Raw genomic sequence first — 12,594 nt, forward strand, 5'->3', positions numbered from 1 at the left:
TCCATTTATCATTCTAAAATGCCATTATGAGACTGAAGCCCTTCATACTTACACCTATCAAACAGGATGATAAAACTGTAATGGGCTATTAAAGGGGGTTATGCCATTGCCATCCTTAGAAATTTTAAGGTAATAATGGGCAACCATCTCTCTTGAGTGTTATCAAAGCAGGTACCAGGCCAGCTGATCTCCTAAATTCCATTCACATAAAATTTTCCATTATGCATTGAATCAGATCCATACATAGAAGGACATGAAATTTATATGTTGATATCCAAGCTTTGATGATGGCAGTTTTTGTTTTCTTAAAGTGAAAAATTAAGAGAGAGAGAGAGAGAGCGTGCAAGTGAGCACTATCTTTTTAAGGAGTTGGGGCTCTACATAGTGAGAAAGAATACAAAACCATGATTTGGGGGAAAATATAATAAAGAAAATTAATATTTAGAAAAGGCTAAATGAGGTAAGTATACTTTCTTAGGGCTTGGTGGGGATGAGAAAGAAAAATTAAGGGAAGATTTTGGAAACTTGTCAGTAAGACATTTAAAGGTAAATTAGTATGTGCCACCAAGACATTGCCTATTGGGTAGAGATAGTCTTGGGAGGTGACTCTGATACAGAGCCTTTTATGATGGTGATAAAGAAGCAGAATAAAACAACAATAACATTGTTCAAGTACTCTTAGTTATGTAGAATGCTGATGAATCCTGAAGAAAGCAAGCCAGCAGAGGCAAAATGGAATAATATATCTGTCATAAGATAAATAGGTGAACAGGATAGATGATGAGACAGCACCAATATTTTGGTGAAAAAAGAAAAGACTATTCTTGGCTCTACCTATTAAGGCCCTCTCAGGGTTGTAGTAAAGCAGGGAAATAAGAAAATGGAGGAGAGTGGTGATCTGCAGGAACGGAGTTCCCTTCATCATCCTCTGTTAAGGGGACAGGGAAGAAAAACAGAAAGCCCAAGGAGAGGAAGAAGAATGGATTAGTGATAAAAGGATAAAACAGTAGAATGCATAAATAAATTGAAAATGATCAGGATCATGTGTAAAGTTTCATAAATTTAATAAAAAGGGAAAATACATGCATGTAATTTTCTGTAAGAAAAGGTCTATACTCAAATACATACAAAGGACATTAAAAACAACGAGTTGTGATGCACTACTCTATTCTTTGTGTGGCCTTAACTTCTCTAAGACTATAAAATCTGATTAATAATAGTCTTCACCTTGTAGATTTTATGTGAACATTAATAAGAATAACTTATATGAAACATATATGTTCAGTGCCTGACACGTTATAGTGTTCAACAATTGTTGATACTAAATTTTTTAAAACCTGGGTAGGATAGATGGTTTACTAAGAAAATGGATATGGCTAAAATTGAATGAAGAAGCAGAAAACCTAAATATTCAACCATATACGAAATTAAAAGCACTATCAAACAATTACTTCCAAAAATGGCATTGGGTCTCCTGGTACTTTAAAATGTCCACAAATTATTTGACACCCCTTCCCCCACCACCACTTCAAAATGTAAAGGAATTAATCCCCTCCCATTGCTCATGGTCCAATTTTATGGAATCGATTCTAACAAATAGAATATGGCAGAAATGACAGTAAACAACTTTAGAGACACAAATAGAATATGGCAGAAATGACAGTAAACAACTTTAGAGACTAGTTAATCAGAACCATTGCTTCTGTCTTTTTGCTCTCTCTGGTTTCACTTGCTCTGGGCAAAGTAAGCTTTCACATCACGAGGACACCCAAGCAGCCCGATGGAGGACACGGGTGGAAGAACTGAGGTCTTCTGCCAACAGCCACGTAAATGAGGCTCTTGGAGAGAATTCTCTAGCCCCAGCCAAACCTTGAGACACGGAAGCCCTGACCAACAATTTGTCAGCAACCTCACGAGACCCTGAGCCAAAGCCACCCAGCAAAGCTGATACTCCTGGATTCCAGGACTTCACAAACTATATGAAATAATAATACAAGTTTGTTGTTTAAAGCTGCTAAATTTGGGAGTAATTTGTTACACAGCAATATATAACAAATATACCAAATGTTTTTAGAGGGAGGTGCTGTGTATTTTTAATTTACAGTGCATATCCTTTGAGCAATGACCCATGTCCAGGTTGACCCTGGGTTGGAAAACTGGTCCAAGCCCTTGAAGTCATTGAATTTCCCTGGGTTTCAGTTTCCTCCAATAAAATTCTGGGTTCAAAAGTTTATAGTTTCCCTTAGCTCTGAACTTCTTTGATTTCATGACTTAAAATTTCCAACTGCAATTATATGCTATGATAAACAGATTTGTGGGTGAGAAAGTAGGACAGATTTAACTGAGAAGTTATAGTCCATCTACAGCTTTGTCAGATAAAAAAATTTACATAAAATATTTTCACGGAGAAGCATGGATGTCTTACTTATCTTTATTTCTCCCTGGGTCCCAGTACCCAGGACATAGAAGGTACCCACTATTGAAGGTGCCAAATATTTATCTGTGGCTCCTACTATAATACATGTTGGTCGTGGAGTAAAGGCTTCTCAAGTAGGGAAATAATTCTTTCTGGGCACTGAAAGTACAATGTGTTCTTGCCATGATGTGGGAGCTCCACTATCATTAGCATTTAAAAGGAAACACGTATTAGCTGAACTACTAAATGTCCTTTATACAATATAATGAGTTTCATTGAAAAGAATCACCAGCTTAGCTAAGGCGAAATTTAAACACTTTGCCATCATTTATAAATTCAACCCTTCTAGGATGGTATTTTTAAAGATATTTTGAATGACAGAGAGAAGAAAAGTGGTAGAACTCTTTACAAAAGAAATGTAATTAGAGTAATAAAAAAAGGCAATTCTATGCTTTATGAAGATATCTTTGATCTTCTCAGAAGCTAGCGAGGCAGAGGCATTGTTGCCCATGACATTCTCTCTCCACTGTGCCTTGGAACAGGTAACTGGGATGGAACGTGACTGCTTTTGTTAAAAGAAATAGAAAAAAATGCACAAAACCGAATCAAAAACCCACTGTAATGCAAATCAATAAGGCATGGACACACTGCAGGAAACACGCAAGTAATGGAATTGTACTACATCTTTCTTTCAATATGTCAAGATTACCCTAGACATTTGCCTTATGCATCCAACTCATTAAATTTAAATTAATGCATAATATCAGAATTAAATAAAACCATTAATTAGCATATGTTCTCTATTTTTTATCTTGGAATGTTAATGGTCATAATTCATTCACTCATTAATTTATTAATTCAGAAAGAATTTATCTAGCTCCTAAGTTCAAGGCAAAATCAGACAATAAATTTCCATAAACTTTTCATATAGACCACAATATCCTAAGAGTTTAAACAGGACAAAAATATGTCTGGAGTCACAGAAGGTTAAGATAAATTTAGATGTTATATATGTACAGAGTTTACTAAAAAGAAGTGTGGTGAGTGTTAAGATTGATGTCCTGGAAGTCACTTACCATGTTTTCTCATAACTAACCCTTAAAACCACTAATAGAGACAAAAATACCATGAATTGTCCAGTTTTTCCTCAATGATGCTATCATGGTTATCTTTGTAAGACAGAAATCTGATTATTATCATTATCTCTATGCCTAAAAGGCTTAACCAATTATTACCCTTATAGGATAGAATTCTTCCAAGGGGAGCATACTGAGACAGTAAAAGGTTCATCTGGACTTACCTTTCCATTTTCATTCTCAGCTGTCTTCCACACGCTTCCCTTCAGTGCCCCCTAACCTATACCAGCGGCCCACCCCTACCTATTTCTCTGAGGCAACCTGGGACCTAGTCACAGTGTGTTACCTCTGTTTCTGGGACTTGTCAAGCTTTTTTTTTTTTTTTTTCCTATTTTTATTTTAGATTGAAGGACTACACGTGTACTTCTGTTACATGGCATATTGCATGATGCTGAAGTTAGGGGTACGGCTGATCCTGTCACCTAGGTAGTGAGCAAAGTACACAATAGTTGTATTGTCAACCCTTACTCTTTCCCTCCCTGCCTTCTAGTAGCTCTTAGTGTCTACTGTTGCCATCTTTATGTCCATGAGTGCCCAATGTTTATCTCCCATTCACAAATGAGAACATATGGTATTTGGTTTTCTGTTCCTGTGTTAATTTGCTTAGGATGATGGCCTCCAGCTGCATCCATGTTGCTGCAGAAGACATGATTTCATTCTTCCTTATGGATGTGTAGTATTCTGTGGTGTATATGTACCACATTTTCTTTATCCAGTCCACTGTTGATGGACACCTAGATTGATTCCATGTCTTTCTTATTATGAATAGTGCTGCAGAACATATGAATGCATGATTTTTCGTAGACTAATTTTCCTTTGGATATATACCAAGTAATGAAATTGCTGGGTCAAATGGTAGTCCTGTTTTAAGTTCTTTGAAAAATCTCTAAACTGCTTTCCATGGTGGCTGAACTAATTTACATTCCCATCAGCAGTGTATGAGTTCTCTTTTTCTCTACAGCCTCACTAGCATCTGCTTTTTAAAAAGAACAGCCATTCTGACTGGTGTAAGATAATATCTAATTATGGTTTTGATTTGCACTTCTCTGATAATTAGTGATGTTGAGCATTTTCTCATATGTTTCTTGGCCACTTGTATGTTTTCTTTTGAGAAGTGTCTGTTCATGTCCTTTGGTCTTTTGTCCAATTTTCTTTTTCTTTTTCTTTTCTTTTTTTTTTTTTTGAGACGGAGTCTCGCTCTGTGGCCCAGGCTGGGGTGCAGTGGTGCGATCTCGGTTCACTGCAAGCTCCGCCTCCTGGGTTCACGCCATTCTCCTGTCTCAGCCTCCCAAGTAGCTGGGACTACAGGCGCCTGCCACCACGCTCAGCTAATTTTTTTGTATTTTTAGTAGAGACGGGGTTTCACTGTGTTAGCCAGGATGGTCTCGATCTCCTGACCTTGTGATCCGCCCACCTCGGCCTTCCAAAGTGCCCTTTGCCCAATTTTTATGGGGTTTTTTGCTCATTTAGTTGTTTAAGTTTCTTATAGATTCTAGTATTAGATCTTTGTCTAATGCATAGTGTGTGAATATTTTCTCCCATTATGTAGGTTGTCTGTTTACTTTGTTGATAGTTTCTTTTGCTGTGCAGAAGCTCTTTGGCTTAATTAGGTCCCACTTGTCAGTTTTTGTTTTTGTTGCAATTGCTTTTGAGGACTTAGTCACAAATCCTTTCCCAAAACTGATGTCCAGAATAATATTTTCTACGTTTTCTTTTAGGGATTTTATAGTTTAAGGTCCTACATTTAAATCTTTAATCCATCTTAAGTTAGTTTTTGTATATGGTGAAAGGTAGGGGTCCAGTTTCATTCTTCCGCATGTGGCAAGTCAGCTCTCCCAGCACCATTTATTGAACAGGGATTCTTCCCCATTGCTTTTTTTTGTTGCCTGTGTCAAAGACCAGATGGGTGTAGTAGGTGTGCAGCTTTATTCCCGGGTTCTCTATTCTGTTTTATTGCCCTATGTGTCCATTTTTGTACTGGTAAAATACTGTTTCGGTTACTGTAGCCTTATAGTATGGTTTCAATTCGGGTAACTTCATGCCTCCAGCTTTGTTCTTTTTGTTTAGGATTGCTTTCAAGCTCTTTCTTAGTTTTATATTTTTGCATACTCTATTCTTTTTTTGATTTTATCCTCCATGAAATCTGCGTGACAATATCCTAATTAATTCTACACCCAAACTCCAAAACACCCAACCCAAAAACCAGCTTCTCATGAAAACCTTGCCTCCAGTAAGCAATTCAGTTCTCGGTTTCCATGACATGTTGTGCATCCCTCTATGTTAATATCTGCCACATGTGGTTGTTTGTGCATGTGAGTGCATGCATGCATATGCATATGTATGTTTGTGTGCATGTGTATGTCTTCTGCTATATTAGGACCTCCAAAGGACAAGAACCACGTGGTATTTTCCCTTGTCTCCCTGGCTTCCAGCATGGTGCCAGCCATGCAACTACTGTAGTTCTTAGAACACAATTAGTCCATATTTGAATTAAAAAGCTGTAAGGTCTTCAGTCATATCCTGAGATGCTGAGTTGTAGCAATATAAGGTTTCTACTCTCTACCCTAAGGATGCAGGCAGTCTTAGGAAAAGCCATCACAACCACTCACTTAGGAGCTGAGAGTTTTTCCAGGAAGAAGCATTCAGCCCTCAGTATGAAACTTTTCACTCCAGTATGAACCAGGGACTTTGGTTTTTGATTGCCTCATCCTTGGATTTGCTTTGACAACTTCTTGAAATGGTGTACCCAGTGATTTGGCCTCAAGTTAAATGGCAAACTCTAATTCCTCCTCTCATCTGTATGCATTGCAGTCTTTAATCAAGTGATCCCTACTCAACTATAGTCTAAGAGAAAGAACCAGACACATACGTTATGCTCCATGTCAAGTAAAAGAATATTAGATCTAGAGCATGATCCTTAAAACCCAGTCATTTAGTTCAATCATTCATTTTACAGATGGAAAAAGTAAAGCTCATGTGTGTTAAATTAATTATCTGAGGCCCTACCATGAGTACTAGAGGATGGGGGCAAGACCCAGTTTTCTAGACTTTCAGCCAAGTGTCCTTTCCACTATATCTTGCTGCTCCCATATTCCAGATCCTTTATTTGAATTTTCAGAGTCATGCACAGAACATATAATTTGGCTCCCACTGTCTTCTTTTATTGGAAATTTAAATTTGGATTTGCATTGCTGCTTTTCCATTCAATGGCGATAAACACTATAAATATCATCTGGGGGGAATGGAAATAAAATAAGCATCTGGAAAGAATGTGCTATAATGAAGATGTCATTGTTTGCCCATAAATGCTAGACAAAGAATCTGGCTTTTCAAAAGCAAATACATGAAAACATCTATGTCCATCCCAACTTGTATTTGTATAAAAAATTAAAATGTACTGAAATAGGTAGATTTTCAAAAACAGCAGAATCAAATACTATATAAAGTAAATGACTAATTATCTGAATTGGCTGAAAGTATAATAAATACGGCCAAACATCCATTTGTTTTTCCTTCCACCCATTCAAGGTTTACTGAATAAATGATACCCCACAATTGGTGCTATCCCATCTACTAATCAAATGATATTTAGTAAGAGGCAACATAGTTTGAACCACAAAGTAAAACATCTGAGTTTGAGATCTGCTACTTATAAGCCTAGAAAAAACTCTAATACATCATTTTTTTCTTTACTGTTTCATCTCCTTAACATAAACAAGCACTGTTATTTCTCCTACCTTAAAAATAAAAAGATATTTTCTTTGGTCCTACTTCTTCCTCCAGCGATCACCTCATTTCTCTGCTGCCCTTCAGCAAAACTCCGATGAAGTACTTGTTGATACAGGAGGTTTCCAATTTCTTTCCTTTTATTCTACCTTGAACCCATTCTATTCAGGTTTTCTGCCAACATTGTTCTTATCACTGTCATCAGTGATGTTCATTTTCTTCATCTTACTTGAAATTTCAGCAGCATTTGGTATAATTCATTATGCTCCTTGAGACACTCTTCTTTTGACTTCTAGGACGCCATACTTTGCTTTTCTTTTCCCTAATGTCTATTACCTTTCAGGCTCATTTGCTGATTTTGGATTTCTTAACATTGGAGTACCTTAGATTGGTCTTTGGACCTCTTCTCTATCACTGTCTTAGAGATTTCATCCAGTCTCATGTTCTCAGTATCATCTGTATATGATATGCAATTATCATCTCTATATGTTAGTCATATGCTGATGACTCTCAAAATTGTATTTTTCTCCTAGACCTCTCTTCTGAGCTCCAGAATTCTATGTCCAACTGGCTACACAACAGCTCCACTTTGACTAATACACATCCCAAACTTAACAAGTCAACCCTGGGCTCATAATTTTTCCCCCAAACCTGTTACTCTTACAGTCTTCCCTAGCTAATACCGGATACTTCTATTCTTCTAAAACGTATGTACATGCCTGTACTTAAAGGTCTCAAGTGTTTCCCCACCTCATTTGGGCTCTCCATGACCTGTCTCTTCTCACTGCTCTGCTATTTCTCTCATACTCTCCCTTGTTCACTCCATATCAGCCACATTGGTTCTCCTGCCCCAGGGGGCCTCTGTACCTGTCATTCCCAATTTCTCTACAGTTCTGTCCCAAATGTCCACATGGCTCCCTCTTTTACTTTTTTTCAAATATCACCTTGCTGAGGCCTTTTCTGGACACCCAATCTAATATTACAAGCCTGCCTTCCCATCATATACTCCTAGCTACTCTTCCCTGCTTTATTATTGGCCTTATGTCTTACCATGAGTGCACTATATACTTTGCTTATTTATTTTGACTACTATGAAGCTCCTCAACTAGAAATTCTTTTTTTGTTCACTGTTGTATCCCCGGTACCTTGAACAATGGCTGGCACAAAGTAGGCTCTCAAAAAAAATTTGTTCAATGCATGAATGGAATCAGCGATAATAAGAGTTACCTCTTAGGTAGAAAGGTAAGTAGAAAGTAAATGAGATAAGTACTTTGTACATGTTAACGCACAGTAAATGGTAATTATTTACATTCATTTCATCTACCCATGTGTATCTGTTGGAAATAATTTTTGGTGCCAACCATGTGAAGGGAAGGAGAAATTCTAACCAAAAGGGATGCTATGGAAGTACATGGTTTTGCAAGTTAGTCTCAGACAAGGTAAATACAGCCGATGGGAACACCCTGGAGTTTGGCCCAGATAGCAAGCTCCCAGGCCTGTCTGGGGGCGGTGGGGGTGGTGAGGGAATGTGGGAGGAAAGGGGTAGGAGGAAGGCTGGAAATCATCTGAGTGGGTTCATGGGGTCTGTACATAGTCTTCTGGATGGCCCTGGGTGAGACCTCCGGGCTACACTGCTGTGTGCTGATGTCCATCTTGAGTATCCCTAGCACTGCTCAGCTCCCAGGGTAAGAGACAGGGCTTACAGTATCTGTCTGTCTCTAGGACTTGATGTGCACACCCTAAAGCAACAAAGAACTCCAAGTCCAGGGAAACGAATTGCTGCATATGTTCATACACTCTTTAATAGGATGCTTTGGTATTCAAAATACAAATCCTTATGTTGCGTAACAGCATCATAGTGCCTCTGTCATACTGCTTTTTGCCTAACACATAGCGATGTTACATGTGTTTTCATAGGTTGAAGCAGAAATGAAGTTCCTACATCTAAAGGGTCATTATCATGGACAAAACATATCTTAAAATGAAAAAATACAACTTTAAAAAGGCACTCTAATTCTTCAAGCTATAAAGAATGCATACTTCTCTAAAGCCTTTGTATCCAGATATAGCTATTTGATTAACTGGTATAGACACAGTTGAATAGAACTATTTTGTAAATCATGTCATCTTTGAATTTTATAACTCAAAGGTGATTTACATGGATTTCCCTGAGTTTACTAATTGGTTTCCTACACTCTCATTAAACAGTCCTGGCAACAGAGGCAAAGCAGCTGTGTAACTGCTACCTTCCCGTTGACAGTGTGAACACAACATGGGGATATGTAGAGCAAGATACTGTAACCATGTAACATCATATAATACTTCCCAAACCTTTCCCAGTTTCAGAAAGGACACAGTGGCAACCTCTTTAGTACATGCCTCAGCATTTCTCTACAACTTGTAATTCGTTTCCCATGAGAATTTGAACTCAGCTTGCTACACTAGTGCAGAGCCTGTAGTGTGGCTAAGAGCCTCTGACTGCACTCTTTCAAAGTGGGGACCTTAGACTCTGTTTACTACAGTATGGGATGTGCATGTGTATAGGCATGCATAGATATGCAAGTATGTATAAATATGTACATAGGCTGTGTATGTACATATTATAAGAAAAAAATAAGCAGAAAATGACAGATCCTGATAGAAAAGAAATGAAGAAAGGGATGAAAATGAAGTGGAAGGGAATTAGCATTTATTAAGCTTCTGCTATGATCCAGGCACCCCCCAAAAAAGGCAGTGTGGGGAACAAAGATGGGGATATGCAGTTACCTAGATGTTAAGGAAAGAACTTGTAACATTCTCCTTCCTTAAAAGAAAATTATGTAAAAATGAATGCTGGCAACCTGTCAGGGAGGGCTTTTCAAGCCATTCAGAGGGAGAACAGAAGGCTATGGGCACTGATTTTGACTTTGTCTCCCCTAGATGCTGGGCTGCTGTCTTGCCATGAGATGCGTTATCTTTGAAGTTCTGCTGAGCAGTCTAGATAGAATGACTTAAAAGTGCAAGTCCCTAAACAGGGTTCAGCTTCCCAGAATACAAATATGCTCAGAGAACCAAAAGAGGTTAGGAAAAAAACAGCCCAAGACATTTCCCTTTAAGCCCTAGGGAAAGCTAGTAGTATTCAAAATTAAAAGGATTCTGAAAGACTATATGTTGGAGGTTTCTGGATATTGGTATCAGTTTTTGTTTGGGGGGCTTTTTTCTTTTGTTTCGCTCAGGGGGCCTCAAGATTTCTGTAACTGCATCTTGTGATTCCTCTGAGGCATTTGCGGTGATAGGCAGAGGGGAAGGGTGACCTCGCAGAGTCCCTGGGCAGGTAGAGGTAGAGTCAAGCTTGGGATGTGACAAAGAGGGATGAAAGTGATAGCTCATTCTGGAGGGCTTCAAAGTAAGCTTTCAGGAAATCCTGTTTAGGAATTTCTGGTCAATTACAGGTTTTGCTTTGGTTGCTTTTGCTTTCTCTACTCCCACTGCCCTAATATCACATCAGACGTCCTCAGCATCACCATGTTTATTAAAAGAGACCTCTCTACCTCCACTTGCATTTTGGGCTAGATTGCATCATTCAGTCCAATTCTCCATCATTGCCTATGTCCACATTCTTTGCCATATAACTTTGCAGTGCTCTCCCACTGTGGTCAGGGATCAGCTTGGCCTCTGGACTCTGGACTATGCCATATAATTTTCCTTGACCAATGAGATATTTAGGAGATATGATACAAGCACAGTATGGAAATGTAACTTCTTCAACACTGGGGCTTTCTTTTCTATCAGGAGAAGAATGACAAACATGTGGCACTAGCAAAGCCCACCAGTCAAGCCTACTTTAGAATAGAGCCCCCCAAAAACCAACAGACGTATACACAAGCTCAGCTGGTACAAGCAGATGCACCCAGTCCAACCCCGATCAAAATGGCTGAAGCTTGCAGGTATGTGATCAATAAATGATTATTGTTGGATGACACTAGGGTTGTGTGGTTGTAAAAGCTAACTGATACAAGTGCTGTTTGGTCCATGTTCCTCATGTCTGCCAGAGTCATATTCCTAAAATGGAACTACAATGATCTTAAAATTATTTTGCCTAGGACCCTTCAATGACTTCTTGTTATGGGCTGAACTGGGCTCCTCCAAAATTCATATGTTGAAGTCCTAAACCCCAGTAGCTCAAAATGTGACTTTATTTGGAAACGGAGTCATTGTAAATGTAATCAGCTAAGATGAGGTCATACCAGAGTATGGTAGCCCCTAACTCAATATGACCCGTGTCCCTATAAAAAGAGGAAATTTGGTGGTAGACATGCATGCAGGGAGAATGCTACATGAACACTAAGGCAGAGATTGGGGTGGATGTGTCTAGAAGCCAAAGAACACTAAAGATTCCAGAAATCTTCCAGAGGCTAAGAGAGAGAGAGATAGAACAGATTCTCCTCCACAGCCCTCAAAAGGAGCTATCCTGCCAATACCTTGATCTCAGACTCTGGCCTCCAGAACTCCAAGACAATACATTCCTGTTATGTAAGCCACTCCCCATTACCTATAGGTTATAGTCTAAAGTCCTTCACAAGATACGTAAGTCATTTCATGAGTTGGTCTCTGCTCTCACTGTATCCCACTTGCTTCAGCCTTGCCCCATTCACAAGCCATGCTGAACTATTTACAGAGCTTCCACTGGCTGCTCAAGAGATATTGTTCATGCTGATCCCTTGGCCTCAAATGCCCTTGTGGCTACCTTCTACCCTCTAGTAGACCCCAGATCTTTACCTAGTTAACTTCTATTTATATTTCAAGCTCCAGGTTGGGCATCATCTCTGGAAACTTTCTCCTGACTTTCTCAATCCTAACTGTAGGGTGATGTCCTACTAAAGCTCCTTATGCACACTATAGAGGTATTTCTATGACAACACTTATAAAATTGTGGCAAGTTGTTTGTTACACATCTGTGTCCTCAGAAACAGTCTTGATAATGAACCTCTTGAAGGCAGGGCCATAAACTATCTGTTCTTGTATTCCTAGTAGCTAGCATGGTGCTTGGCGCAGAGTGGCTGTGCAGCAAATGTCTGTGGAAAGAATCTGTGTGTTTATGTGGAAATATCCAAACAGATGTGTTCTTGGCATAAGGGAGATATATTCTGCTTGTGTGACAACTGGCAGTTGAGTTTGCTTGGCATCAAAAGCACCCAATTAAAGACCAAACCTCACTTCCTTCTTTTTCTTCATTTCCTTCTTTCTCTATAACTACACAATCTCACATGCCTTATAATGCTTTTAGATGTAAGTGACTGTGAATTATTACCAACTGTATGCCTTTCATCTTTAAGA

The 12,594-nt window shown here is 38.8% G+C and overlaps 1 protein-coding gene across 1 annotated transcript in view; it reads right to left on the reverse strand.

The window, feature by feature from the left end:
- Positions 1-12,594, reverse strand: part of SLC9A9 (solute carrier family 9 member A9) — a 582,779-nt gene that overhangs the window by 274,566 nt on the left and 295,619 nt on the right. The gene's annotated exons all lie outside the window — the stretch shown is intronic.

Source organism: Pan troglodytes, chromosome 2 (assembly GCF_028858775.2).
Source record: "Pan troglodytes isolate AG18354 chromosome 2, NHGRI_mPanTro3-v2.0_pri, whole genome shotgun sequence".
NCBI classification, from domain to species: domain Eukaryota; kingdom Metazoa; phylum Chordata; class Mammalia; order Primates; family Hominidae; genus Pan; species Pan troglodytes.